The sequence below is a fragment of the Lissotriton helveticus genome, chromosome 7 (assembly GCF_964261635.1).
Source record: "Lissotriton helveticus chromosome 7, aLisHel1.1, whole genome shotgun sequence".
NCBI lineage: Eukaryota > Metazoa > Chordata > Amphibia > Caudata > Salamandridae > Lissotriton > Lissotriton helveticus.
In genome coordinates this window covers 1,924,805,608-1,924,819,108 of record NC_136068.1, presented here as the reverse complement: position 1 = coordinate 1,924,819,108, position 13,501 = coordinate 1,924,805,608, and positions in this window count along the sequence as shown.

Below are 13,501 nucleotides of genomic sequence, written 5' to 3'. Positions count from 1 at the left end.
CGGTCACAGCTGCCTGGAGCAGACACCAGACAAGGCTTGTTTTTACACCCTCAGCCCGGTGCATCCTGGGGCTTGTAGTTTGAACTGCATGCAAAGGGCTGTAGGCTGCGATACCGGGGCTGGTTAACCCCCCCCCCTGGCAGCTCTGGGGCTCAGCGGGGGTTGTGTTGTATTTACAAAGAGCCTTCCTCCCCCTTGAAGCCCAGGCTCGAGCTGAGCTGGTATTTAAGTCCTGTCTCCTGGCTTCCATCATCTGCAACATACCCTGGAATACAGCGGTATATACGGGCCCCTGTGTGCCGTGTGTGGCCCCTGTGTGCCACGTGTGGCCCCTGTGTGCCGTGTGTGGCCCCTGTGTGCCGTGTGTGGCCCCTGTGTGCCATGTGTGGCCTGTGAGCCGTGTTTGGCCCCTGTGTGCCGTGTGTGGCCCCTGTATGGCCCCTGTGTGCCGTGTGTGCCCCCTGTGTGGCCCCTATGTGCCGGGTGTGGCCCCTGTGAGCTGTGTGTGGCCCCTGTGTGCCGTGTGTGGCCCCTGTGAGCTGTGTGTGGCCCCTGTGAGCCGTGTGTGGCCCCTGTGTGGCCCCTGTTTGCCCTTTGTGGCACCTATGTGCCGTGTGTGGCCCCCTGTGTGCCGTGTGTGGCCCCTGTGAGCAGTGTGTGGCCCCTGTGGGCCGTGTGTGGCCCCTGTGAGCCATGTGTGTCCCCTGTGTGATGTGTGTGGCCCCTGTGTGCCGTGTGTGGCCCCTGTGAGCAGTGTGTGGCCGCTGTGTGCCGGGTGTGGCCCCTGTGAGCCGTGTGTGGTCCCTGTGAGCCGTGTGTGGCCCCTGTGAGCCGTATTTGGCCCCTGTGTGCCGTGTGCGGCCCCTGTATGGCCCCTGTGTGCCGTGTGTGGCCCCTGTGTGGCCCCTATGTGCCGTGTGTGGCCCCCTGTGTGCCGTGTGTGGCCCCTGTGAGCCGTGTGTGGCTCCTGTGTGCCGGGTGTGGCCCCTGTGAGCTGTGTGTGGCCCCCGTGTGCCGTGTGTGGCCCCTGTGAGCCGTATGTGGCCCCTGTGTGGCCCCTATGTGCCGTGTGTGGCCCCCTGTGTGCTGTGTGTGGCCCTGTGAGCCGTTTGTGGCCCCTGTGTGCCGCGTGTGGCCCCTATGTGCAGCGTGTGGCCCCTGTGAGCCGTGTGTGGCCCCTGTGTGACGTGTGTGGCCCCTGTGTGGCCCCTGTGTGCCGTGTGTGACCCCCTGTGAGCTGTGTGTGGCCCCTGTGAGCCGTGTGCGGCCTGTGTGTGGCCCCTCTGTGCCGTGTGTCCCCTGTGTGCCGTGTGTGGCCCATGTGAGCCGTCTGTGGCCCCTGTGTGCCATTTGTGGCCCTGTGTGCCGTGTGTGGACCCTGTGAGCCATGTGTGACCCCTGTGTGCCGTGTGTGGCCCCTGTGATCCGTGTGTGGCCCCTGTGTGTCGTGTGTGGCCCCTGTGTGCCGTGTGTGGCCCCTGTGAGCCATGTGTGCCCCCTGTGTGTCATGTGGGGCCCCTGCTGACAGCCCTGGCACTGTATCCAAAAGCGCATTGCATACTGGGACGTGCAGCTCCACTTTCATGAACAGTCTTAAAAAATCAGGCATGCACATGCCTACTGCATATGAAGCCAGGACTTGTGACCTTGGGCTGAGCATCACGTGGTCTCAGGCTTAGCGTCAGGTGACCCAAGGCTCGTTCACATGCCTTTGGTTCAGCTTCACATCCATCAGGCTCTGCTTCACGTGACCTCAAGTCCAGCATCATGTGTCCCAAGGCTCTGCTTCACATGACCTCAGGTCCAGCCACATGTGTCCCAAGGCTCTGCTTCACGTGACCTCAGTTCATCATCACGTGTCCCAAGGCTCTGCTTTACGTGACCTCAGGTCCAGCATCATGTGTCCCAAGGCTCTGCTTCACGTGACCTCAGGTCCAGCATCATGTGTCCCAAGGCTCTCCTTCATGTGACCTCAGGTCCAGCATCACTTGTCCCAAGGCTCTCCTTCACGTGACCTCAGTTTAGCATCACGTGTCCCAAGGCTCTGCTTCACATGACGTAAGGTTCAACATCACGTGTCCCAAGGCTCTGCTTCACATGACCTCAAGTCCAGCACCACTTGTCCCTAGGCTCTCCTTCACGTGATCTCAGTTCAGCATCATGTGTCCCAAGGCTCTGCTTCACGTGACTTCAGGTTCAGCATCATGTGTCCTACAGCTCTGATTCACATAACATCAGTTTCAGCTTCACATGAAGTCGGGTTTGGCTTCACATGACCTCAAGTTCAGCATCATGTGTCCCCAGGCTGTCCTTCACATGACCTCGGGTTCATGAGTCTCCAACAGGTCAACCGTGAGCTACCAGTAGCCTGTCTTGGAGTAGCGTGCAGCCTGTCATGGAGTAGCGTGCAGCCTGTCATGGAGTAGCGCGCAGCCTGTCATGGAGTAGCTCGCAGCATGTCATCGAGTAGCGTGCAGCCTGTCATGGAGTAGCTCGCAGCCTGTCATGGAGTAGCGTGCATCCTGTCATGGAGCAGCTTGCAGCCTGTCTTGAAGTAGTGCGCAGCCTGTCATGGAGTAGCTCGCAGCATGTCATTGGAGTAGCGTGCAGCCTGTCATGGAGTAGCGTGCAGCCTGTCATGGAGTAGCAATCAGCCTGTCATGGAGTAGCTCACAGCCTGTCATGGAGTAGCATGCAGCCTGTCATGAAGTAGCTCGCAGCCTGTCATGGAGTAGCGTGCAGCCTGTCATGGAGTAGCTTGCAGCCTGTCATGGAGTAGCGTGCGGCCTGTCTTGGTGTAGAGCGCGGCCTGACTTGGAGTGGCATGCAGCCTGTCTTAGAGCAGATAGCTGCCTGTCTTGGGGCAGCTCACAGCCTGTCACAGAGTAGCTTGTTGCATGTCTTGGAGTAGCATGCAGCCTGTCATGGAGTAGCGTGCAGCCTGTCATGGAGTAGCTCGCAGCCTGTCATGGAGTAGCGTGCAGCCTGTCATGGAGTAGCAATCAGCCTGTCATGGAGTAGCGTGCAGCCTGTCTTGGTATAGAGCGCAGCCTGTCTTGGAGTGGCATGCAGCCTGTCTTAGAGCAGATAGCGGCCTGTCTTGGGGCAGCTCACAGCCTGTCATGGAGTAGCATGCAGCCTGTATTGGAGTAGTGAAAGAAGTGACCGATTAGAGCCAGCGGGTCACCAGCGACCACCTCTCAGCCTTCCAAACAAATGAAGAGTAGGTCAGACAGTAGGGAATACAAACCAAGTTATTTATTAGTATTCACTCGAGCGGAGTCCTGTATGACTAGCCTCCTAAGATGCTACTGAGGGGACTGACCCTCACCAACATTACATCAGGTGTTATACATTTCCAATGCCCAGCAAGACCCACCTAAAACTGTAAAATTCCAGTTGGAGCAGGTTAACAAAGGTGTTAGTCCTGGCACCATTGGCGTGGGTCTCCCTTCCATTTTTGCTGTTTGCCTCATGTATTTTTGCTGGTGTTTAAATGCTTTGGGCACTGTGCCACTGCTATTCAGTGACACAGTGCAAGTGCTCCCTTCTGTAAATTGATATACTAATCAGTGGTTCCATGTTTGGCTATTTGGTTTACTTGTCAGACCCTAGTCTAGTGCACTGAGTGTGCACAGGGCGTGTAAATCCAAATGCTGCTGGTGGGCCTGCAGCACTGGTTGTGCCACCCACAGAAGCAGCCTTGTAAAATGAGTCTATGGTCTGCCATTGCAGAGCCTGCGTGCAGTCTGGTACTGTCATGCTGACTGGGCAAGTGCACCCACTTCCCAGTCCCTAAACCTTCCCTTTTCTTCATATTAGTCACCCCTATAGTAGGCCCAAGGGCAGAGTGCATTGTAAGTATAAGGTAGGACAAGCCCTGTTGTGTGTGTGGCATGTCCTAATAGTGAATTACAGTCATTTTCGTTTTTCACTATTGCAAGGCTACCTGTTGTCCATAGGCCAGAATGGGCTGTTAGAATTGTTACAGTTTATAATCCTAACAGGCTCAGAGAACATGGTAGAAATTCGAGTTTAGTATGCCTAAACTCAGAATAATAAAATACATCTTTTAGTAAAGTTAATTTTTAAATTCTGTGTCTGCAAATACCACTTTTAGAAAGTAGGTATTTGCTTGTCTAACCATTCAAACCTGCCTCTGCTAGTTTGTGTATTCCCATGTCTGGTTTTGTGAGTGACAGGGCTGGGGAATTCCTGGAGACAGGCTGAGTCACCCAGTGGTGAATAGAGAGATCTGCATCTAGATGGGAGGGAGGAGTGCACCTGAACTCTGAATAGGGCTGTGCCTGCCTTCCACAATGCTGACTCCACCCCCGGGGGAGCGGCTGATGTCTCTGCCCTACACACTGAAAGAAGAGAAGGAGTCCTGTAAACAGAGTGCTCCAGGACTGTGCTTGACTTCCACAATGCTGGCTCCACCCCCTGTGGGGTGTCTGATGTGCATGCCCTGCACTGTGAAAGGAAAGGAGAAGTCTGGTAAACAGAGGGCTTCAGAACTGGTTTGGACTGGGAAAAGCCCCTCTCCCCTCAGAGAACAAAGGTTTTCTGGGTATACATTTTGGGACCCTGATCCCATGAAATTAGATCACTTTGGACTACAAGAAGAAACCTTACTGAGGAGAGAAACCTGAAGAAACTGAGGAGAGACTATTCCCAAGCAGAAGTGCTGCTTGGGGGATTCGCCTGCAGTGGTTGCCTTACTGCCAAAGGAAGGAGAGAGGAACTTTGTAACTTTGCTTTCAACTTGTGAAGGATCTCCAAGGGCTTGGAAAAGAGCTTGCCTCCTGCTGAAGTCTCAGGGACAACAGATTTCACCCCCAGCTCCCCAGAGTTCTTGTGGAAGTGCCTGCTGCTGTTTTGGGCCTTCTGAGGAACTGCATGTCGCAAGGAGCTGGAAGAGCGACTCAACGAGAAGAAGCATGTTGCCGTCGCTGTGCCTGCCGTCGCAACTCTGGACAAAGGATGGTGTCGCCGCTGGAACTGTCGCACTGCACCGCATCGGAGAGAAGCGTGCCGCAACGAAGAGGAAGCGTGTCGCCGTCGCTGCTGCTGCCGTCGCAACTCCGAAGAAGAAGGGTGTCGCCGCTGTGGTTGTCGCACTGCACCGCATCAGGGGAAGAATCTCACAACGAGGTCGGAGCGTGTCGCCGTCGCTGTGCCTGCCGTCGCAACTCTGAAGAAGGAGGGTGTCGCCCCTGGAACTGTCGTATTGCACCGCATTGACCAAGAGCAACTCGCATTCCCGAGAAGCGCGCCGCCGCCGGAGCTGCTGCAGTCGCATCTTGAATGTTGCCGCTGTAGTTGTTGCATCGAGGGGAAGCTTCAGGCATCGTGGAGAAGAGCGTCGCCGCTGGAGCTGTTGCCGTCGCATCGTAAGGGTGTCGCCGCTGCAGTCCATGCATCGAACCGAGTGCTTCTCGCATCCCCGAGAAGTGCGCCGCATCTGGAAGATCTTCAAGTCTTTATTTCTTTGTATCTGAACTTTGCCGCATTTCCCATCGCTGCGACATTCCTTGTCGTGGAAGCGCAACGCAACTTAAGGTACATTGACGCAGAGTGTCGCATCTAAGAACTGAACTGAACTAAGCTTAAATCTACCATCTTAAAGTAATCATAGTGTGTATTTTTGTCGTTTATGGTCTTGTGGTAACTCTATATAAAGTCTACTTATTTTTTATATAAAACCTGTGTAGTGTCCATTTGTAGTGTTGTCACCGGGTTACTGTATGTGGTCACAACTGCTTAACTTACAACACCTCTGAAATAAGCCTTGACTGCTCGCGCCACGCAACCTAGAAGGTGAGCAGGGGTTATTTTAGGTGTGTAATCCCCTTGTCCTGACTAGAGGAGAGGGTCCCTGCTTGTCACAAGTACCTACCTGTGCCAACCAGAGACCCCCAAATCTAACAAAAGGAGACACAGAAGATGAGTTACGCTCCTGGGATCGTGTACATGTTATCTCTACCTCAAGGTTATGAGGAAAAGTGTCCTTCTTGTCGGCCTTTATTTTGTGTCAGGACTCCATTATTTTTGCATTGCCATTTCGTGTCAAACACCTCTTTACGGCCCTCCTGGTCGTTTCTGCTGATGTCTTATGAAACTCTAAACTTTCACGACCACCCTACCCTTCCTGCTCCTTGTGGTTGAGCCAATTTTGAAAAAGGGAACAAAGAATTGGCCCCACCACCCTCAGACTGAACTCCTGCACACATCCCCCCTGTTTTGCAAGACTTGGCCACGCCACCATCCCAAAACTTGTTTCTTTCACATATCCTGTTGTTCAAGATTTGTCTGTTCTCTCATGTACATATCCTGTTTTGCAAGACCTGTCCGTAATCTTTTGTACCATCTGTTGCAGCACCGTTCTGCCCGAACAAAGAATGGTGTAACTGCATTTTGACTCGGGAGCGCCAGGCCCCCACCCAAACTGGTTTCTTAAGGTGGGAAATGTGTATATAAGGCCTGTAAGCTGCGGAGTGAAGCAGCAGCCTCCTCTGTCTTGTCTCAGACGAGCTTGGGACTCTGTTCCATAGCTTGGGCTATTCAAATAAAACTTGGTTCCTCCTGCAGATGAAGGCTCCTGTGTCTCCTTTTTCTATATAAGGAGGGTATGGAAGACTTGGGCGGATCCCCCGCCGCCGAGACCCAGTAAGTGGGTATAAATGGTTCTTCAAATGGCGCCTGAACAGGTACTCCATGAGCACGAAGGTCAGGCCAGGTGGATGTGAGGAGGTGCACGGAGAGACTCCGATAGAGGTACCCTACCTGAGGGATTCTTGCAGTCCGGTAGCCGAACGACTCGCCCGCTGTTCCTCCCCATCCGGTCTGGGCCACATGACTGCATCCTCGCTGGAGTCCCCTAATAAAGTTATTTCTTGAACAGGACACAGCCCTACGTCTGCAGAAGAGAACTACCCCTGTCAGGTAGGGGTGGACTGATCACCCACCGAGAGCTGTATGATTCTGCTATTATTGACTTTTGCAAAAGCCAAGCCAGCGAGGTGAGTTTTTTGGAGTAGTGTGGCTCACTGGTTAGAGGCGGCAGACCCGGGAGCAGAAGTTGGCCCGGGACCAGGGTTCAATTCCCGACGCGGCAGGGTCATGGACTTGGGTCAGCGGACTCGATAATTCTCGCTTCGGTGCTTCCTCTAATCAGGGGTCCCACTCGGCAACTCTGGGCATTAGCTTGCCTAATCTCCACAACGGCCCCATCAATTCCGGGGATGCCTTGCTCCAACTTGGGGACTCCCAGCAGGGACCATCCCACAGGGAAAGCCAGGGTGGGTTCCCCAGAGTTATACAGCGCCAGGAAACCTACGGACGGGTAGCAGTGCGCTTTACAAGCTCAAATACATACATACATACATACATACAACCCGCTGTTGTCTGTTATCTGTTTACAAGCACGCCGGCCAGTAGTAAGTTTAAGGAATTATGTTGTTGTATGTGTGCGCAGGACTCCCAGCTGTAGGTGGCCTGTCCGCTTCCTCCAGAGGGTACCCCTAGCCACACCATGTATACTAAACATGGTCCTTCTGCTATAATGTTTTCCCCTTTTTGGACCAAATACACTAAACAAAGTAACTCAGAATTACAATGGCAAATCTAGAGGAACAGCTATTTAAACTGAAGATTCGTCCCTCAATGTTTGAGTCTGTCAGGTTGGGGAGAAAGGAAATTGAGCAGAGAGCAAAGAAGGAAAAGGCACTAGAAAGGAAGCAGGAGCGGATGTCAATTGCTCTGCGGTCAGCTTTTCGTCCCTTCAAGAAGATGACCTGCAAAAGCAACAGTGTGAATGTTGGATAAATAGCGGGAATATTTATCCATTTAAAGAAATATGGTCCACCTTTTCCAAATGGATGTTTATGGAACAGACCACCTGGGCTGAATACATGTGTACCTTGGTTATGCAGAGATTCGAGAATTCATTTATGCAGATACCCGCGGGATTAGTGGACCTCAGGTCACAAATAAAAAGAGCCGTTGTGCAGGGAGAGGGGATGTTTGGCGCCATGTCTGCTTTGATAGCTTACCGTGATATGACCGCCTTCCCCAAACCCCCCTCTAGAGACAGCTATGCCAATGAGAGAGGCGTCCCCTGTCTTTGTTAACGCACTCACCAATGCCCAAAATAATGGCCACGGGCCTGTCAAAGCCCACTGACGTAGGCTAATGGGTTCATGTACCTTGGAAAAGGTCAGAGGTAATGCAGTTGAAAGGGTAGTTACCAGATCCTCGAAAAAATCCGGCGGCCTTTTACAAAGAAGTAGGCCAGATAATATCTGCTGGTACACTTATTATTGAAGACATCGACTTGCTCTTTGGTACAGTCGTTCCTATTGAAATTTGGGATAAAATTCGACATACTGACCATGAAGTAGACCTGGAAGGTAAATGGGCTAATCTGGAAGCTATGGAAGACGCAAGGGCAGGGGGGACTAAGCCAGAAGCTGCCATCCTGACTTTGCCCGGTAAGATAATAACACTTATGAAAACATTTTTGCCAGAAACAGTCATTAAGTGGGATAAGATAAATGCCTGTAGGCAACGAAAAGATGAAAGTGTGTCTGACTTCTTTACTTGTTTTGAAACAGAATACAAGGGACATAGTAACTTGGATCCCCGGATCCCAGGCTCTAGCCCAGTGGTCTGCCCAGGCTATGACTGGTATCTTGGCTATGGCACAGTATCACGAGAATAGGGAGAATGAAGATAGAGAAAGGGAAAGTAAGAGGGCTAGGGATCTTCTACAGTAGGCTTACCCTCCCCAAGGTCCCGATGCCCGCGGGAATTTCAGACCACAGCCCAAACCCCCTCCGAGGGCTCGCCAGTCTGCCCCCTCAGGCCCTCAATGCACGGGACCCCTCCAAACAGATCAGTGTGCTTATTGTAAAGGCTACGGCCCTTGGATAGATGAGTGTCCCGTATTAGCGGAAAACATCCGAACAGGGAAGACTCGGCCTCGTGCTCCTTGGGAGGGGAGGCCAACCAGGGACCATGGCCCGCCCCATCCGCAGGATAAAGAGCATAGTTCCAGGGATGACGCCCCTATCCAGCAACGCCCGGCCAATAGGTTTGATGGATACGAAGCAACAAACACTTATTACAATGATGATTATGATGAAGTTGATGAGACAGGGTTCTATCAAGCATAGGACAGCCAGGAAAAAGGTATTACTAGAGGGCAAATTCCAGTGGATCAAAGGGGCCCGTATGTTCAAATGTCAGTTATGCGGAACAATCAGAATTTTCTTCTGGATACTGGGGCCACCAGGTCTTCTATTGCACGTCTGTCAGTCCCGGAGGCACCCCTTTCTGGCAACATGAATGTCTCCGTGGGTTTTGCAGGAACACCCATGACCAGCCCTGTCTCTGAACCCCTCCAGCTCGAAATTGGCCCGCACATGTTGACGCTCCCTTGGTCCTCACTACAGGTTGCAGTGAAATCTTAGTAGGCCTGGATTTACTGAAAGCTCCTTATGCGACCATATCATGTATTCCCCAAGGTGTATCTTTAACAATTTCCCCCACCACAGCCTCTTATATGTATCTGTCTGGGCCCCACCCACCAGAGTTGCAGTCTTTACCTTCCTCCCTCTGGGCATCATCAGACACTGATGTCGGCTGTCTCAATATACCCCCTCATGTAAACACATGCTTTAGATAAGTTTTAGTGCTTAAATGTTGTAATGTCGAACATAATAAAGTGGAGTGGATGTTGTATAGCATTTTAGGACCCTAGTGTAATTTTCCCAATTCATTCCCTTAAATAGGTATAAATCACCTTGTCCTTATATAGGCATAGAAATCATAACCATATTTAGACATAGCCCATGCAGTCCAAATACGGCATGGCTACTTCCACTAGTTCCAAAAAGCCACAACGATTTCCTGGAAAACTCGGCTTCAGCAGTCAGGGACTTCCCCTTGCTTGAATATTGATTTGTCCAAGTGCTCATGGGGTTTTCAAAGAACTGAGACTCTTTGATGACATTATTATGTCCACCTTTACGTCAAACTCGGCACCTTCAAGGTATAAATATGCCCACACTTGCCCAAGCAAACACACGGTGGTTTGGAGCAGTTCGATTATCTACTTGCCCGATGCATCTCGCTACAGTAAGTGCCGAAGGAAGCCGACCCTCCAGCTGATGCACTGAGAGAGACGCTGTCTTTTCTCTTGCCCGAAATCCAGCTCCAGTGTTTCCAAGCTCCCCTTGCGGGGTGTTGGGAAATTGAGTCCCGAGACAGAGAGATACTAGACCTCCTTCATTCTAAACCAAGGTACGGAGCTGATTAGACCCTAAGAGAAATCTTGATAGGTTCTTGGCAAAAGAATACTAAACTTATGCTACACCACACTTACTTCTTCCCTCGTAGTAGACTTAGGTTAGGTACATCGGGGTAGGCGTATTTGTGAAGCACCAGTTAAGTACTTTTAGTCCTTTTTAGGGCTCGCCTGCTGATGCGCTTCTGCGCATAGCTGGCGAAGCTCTATTGCGGCTTATCCAGATTTTAACCACCACTGGCGATTCTACTGGCGATTCCTTAAAGTGCATGTGCTTTTTAGGTCATTGCGCAAGCGCAAGCCCTAAAAAGCGCGTGCACAATGCCACCAGCCGCCTGCCTGCCTGCCTCGCATTACCACATCAAAGGCAGCCCTCCCAGCGCATTTCTCACCCACTTAATTATTCACGTCCGCTTGGCTGTGTCTCTCCCTCATCGCCGTTCTCCCCCCCCCACAGCAATGCCCTCCGTCTTGTTTTATTGTAGCTTGTTACCAAATGGTCACTCCCACAGCCTTTTGCTTGCAGGGGCGTGCAGGCTGGCAGTTGCATTCCTCTCCTCGTGGGTCAGGTTACACGCACAGCACCGTGAGGAATTTCCGTGCCTTGTGGGGCTCTTGTATTCACTGCACTGGGTGATTTATGAACTTTCCGGAGTAATGTTGCAAGGACTGTAACTTAAAAACTTGAAGCAACAAAAGAAGTGTGCTTTGCAGCAGGGACATTAACCCTCTGTGCTACGTTATAATGAGTCAAACCTTTGATTAGACAAAACATAGATGTCTGCATTGGGTACATTAACCAACAGATTTATTTTGTCATTATTAGTAATCTTTCTTCTCAGGCTGGGCATCAGGCCAGACGTGTGACATGAAAGCGCAGAAGAGGAGACTTTCTCTTTCAGTCCCAGTCGCAGCCAGGCTTGACTCTCGTTTTAGCACCATTCACCCCGCTCACTGGAGCACGTGCACACACTGGGCATGCGGGGCAATTCCCTACAAACGGGGCCATCATTGGCAGCTGAATTAGAATGACAGCCTCGCGACCGAACACCACCGGAGGATGCTGTCCCCAGTGACACAAGTAGTAACATTTAGGCGCACAGATTGCCATCGCGCCTTAATGTAACTCCTTCTGTCATGACTGTGTGTGTGCCCGTGTTAGCCTGCTACTGCCTCAGAGCATGGGATGGGAGAGGGGGGGCTACAGCCTGCCTACGGTAGGCACTCACAATGAGCATAGCAGCAATTGGTTATCCTCAGGAGAGAGTGCACCATACAATCAGACATTCATAAGGCACCAAACAACACGCACACAGAGCACAAACCAGCCCAAACATCTCTCCCTTGCGAGGTGTTTTTTTTTCTCGCACAAATGGGAAAAATGGCACCCATCTGTGTGGGAAATAGCCCAACCTGGCAACCCTGGGAGCTGCTTTCCTTCTTAGATGGCATCACGTCAGCAGCTATTCCGGGTCCCTGCCACTCCGGGTCCCAGTTCAGGCCTTTCTTTTGAACGTCATTGTTTTCGGGCAAATTGGTCCAATTTTCAAAAGGGTAGGGGGTGCGGGGGCACACTGCAGGTCAGCATTACATACCGCAAATCATTATGGCAGATGCAGTTCCTGTTGTTAGATGTGTTTTAACATATGTGTTTGCACAGCCAATGCTTGCTTTTCAGGTATCTGTGGTGACCTCCGTTGGTGTGTGCGTTCGTGTTTTTGTTTAGGATGTGATATGTGACTTTAAGTGTGTTTGAGGTCTTCTTTTGCTTGTTTCGACTTGTTGGTAGAGTCAATTAGTAATTTGTAGAGCGAGGAGACGAGCTCCTCCCCGAATGTCTGCCTTTCAATTGAAATGACGTCAGCCCGAGTTAAAATGCAGTCTGGCACTTTGAAATGCCCTCAGTGAAACCTGGATTCTGCTGAGGCTGTTCCTCTGAGCTCTGTGTACAGAAACCAGGTCGGCCCAGCTGCCCACGTGGGTGTCTGTTTTACCAGACATCTAAGTTCACGGTCACTCAGCACATACTAGCTACCACACCAATGTCTTTCTTTCTTTCTTTCTTTCTTCCTTTCTGTCTTCCTTTTTCTTTCTTCCTTACATTTCCTTCCTTCCTTCCTTTCTTTCTTTTTCTTTCTTTCTATTTGTTTGTTTCTTTCTTTCTTTCTGTCTTTCCCTTTCTCTCTGTTTTTCTTCCTTTTTCTTTCTTTCTTTCTTTCTTTCTCTCTTTCTCTTTCTCTCCCTTTCTCTTTCTCTTTCTCTTTCTTTCCCTTTCTTTCTCTTTCTCTTTCTTTATTCCTCTCTTTCTCTCTTTGTTTCTCTCTTTCCCCTATTTCTTTCTTACTTTCTCTCTTCTTTCTCTTTCTTTCTCTCTTTCTTAGTTTCTCTTTCCCTATGTCTTTCTTTTTATTTCTTTCTCTTTCTTTCTCTTTCTCTATCTTTATTTCCCTTTCCTTCTCTCTTTTTTCCTTTCCCTTTCTCTCTTTCTTTCCCTTTCCCTTTCTTTCTTTCCCTTTCTCTCTTTCTTTCTTTCTCTTGAGTCAATGGGTTTAAAGAGTAGATAAGAGGGTGGGCAGGTGGGATAGAAGTGGTGTCACCACACTGTAAGACATACTGACGCATGTTTCTATTCCACCAGCTAAATACAGGGTCTTTCCTGCGTTCCAGTCATGCACTAGTGGGGTTCAAGCGAAGTTCAGAAAAGTGACACCCACTCTATCTATTGCCCTCACTCTATCTGTCTATCTATCTATCGCCCTCACCTTATCTACCTATATCGCACTCACTCTATCTATTGCCCTCCCTCTATCTATCTATTGCCCTCCCTCTATCTATCTATCGCCCTCACTCTATCTATCTGTCTAGCTATCGCCCTCACTCTATCTATCTGTCTATCTATCTATCTATCTATCTATCTATCTATCTATCTATCTATCTATCTATCTATCTATCTATCTATCTATCGCCCTCCCTCTATCTATCTATCGCTCTCCCTCTATCTATCGCCCTCACTATCTATCGCATCACAACAGCATCACTCAGCAGCATCACTCAGGGGCACCTCAACATCACTATGCGCTACTACAGCATCACTGAACGCTACAGCATCACTCGTCGCCACCACAACATCACTCCGCGCCACCACACCATCAATCTGTGCAACCATTCAACAACAGCTGGTTCAAATATGTT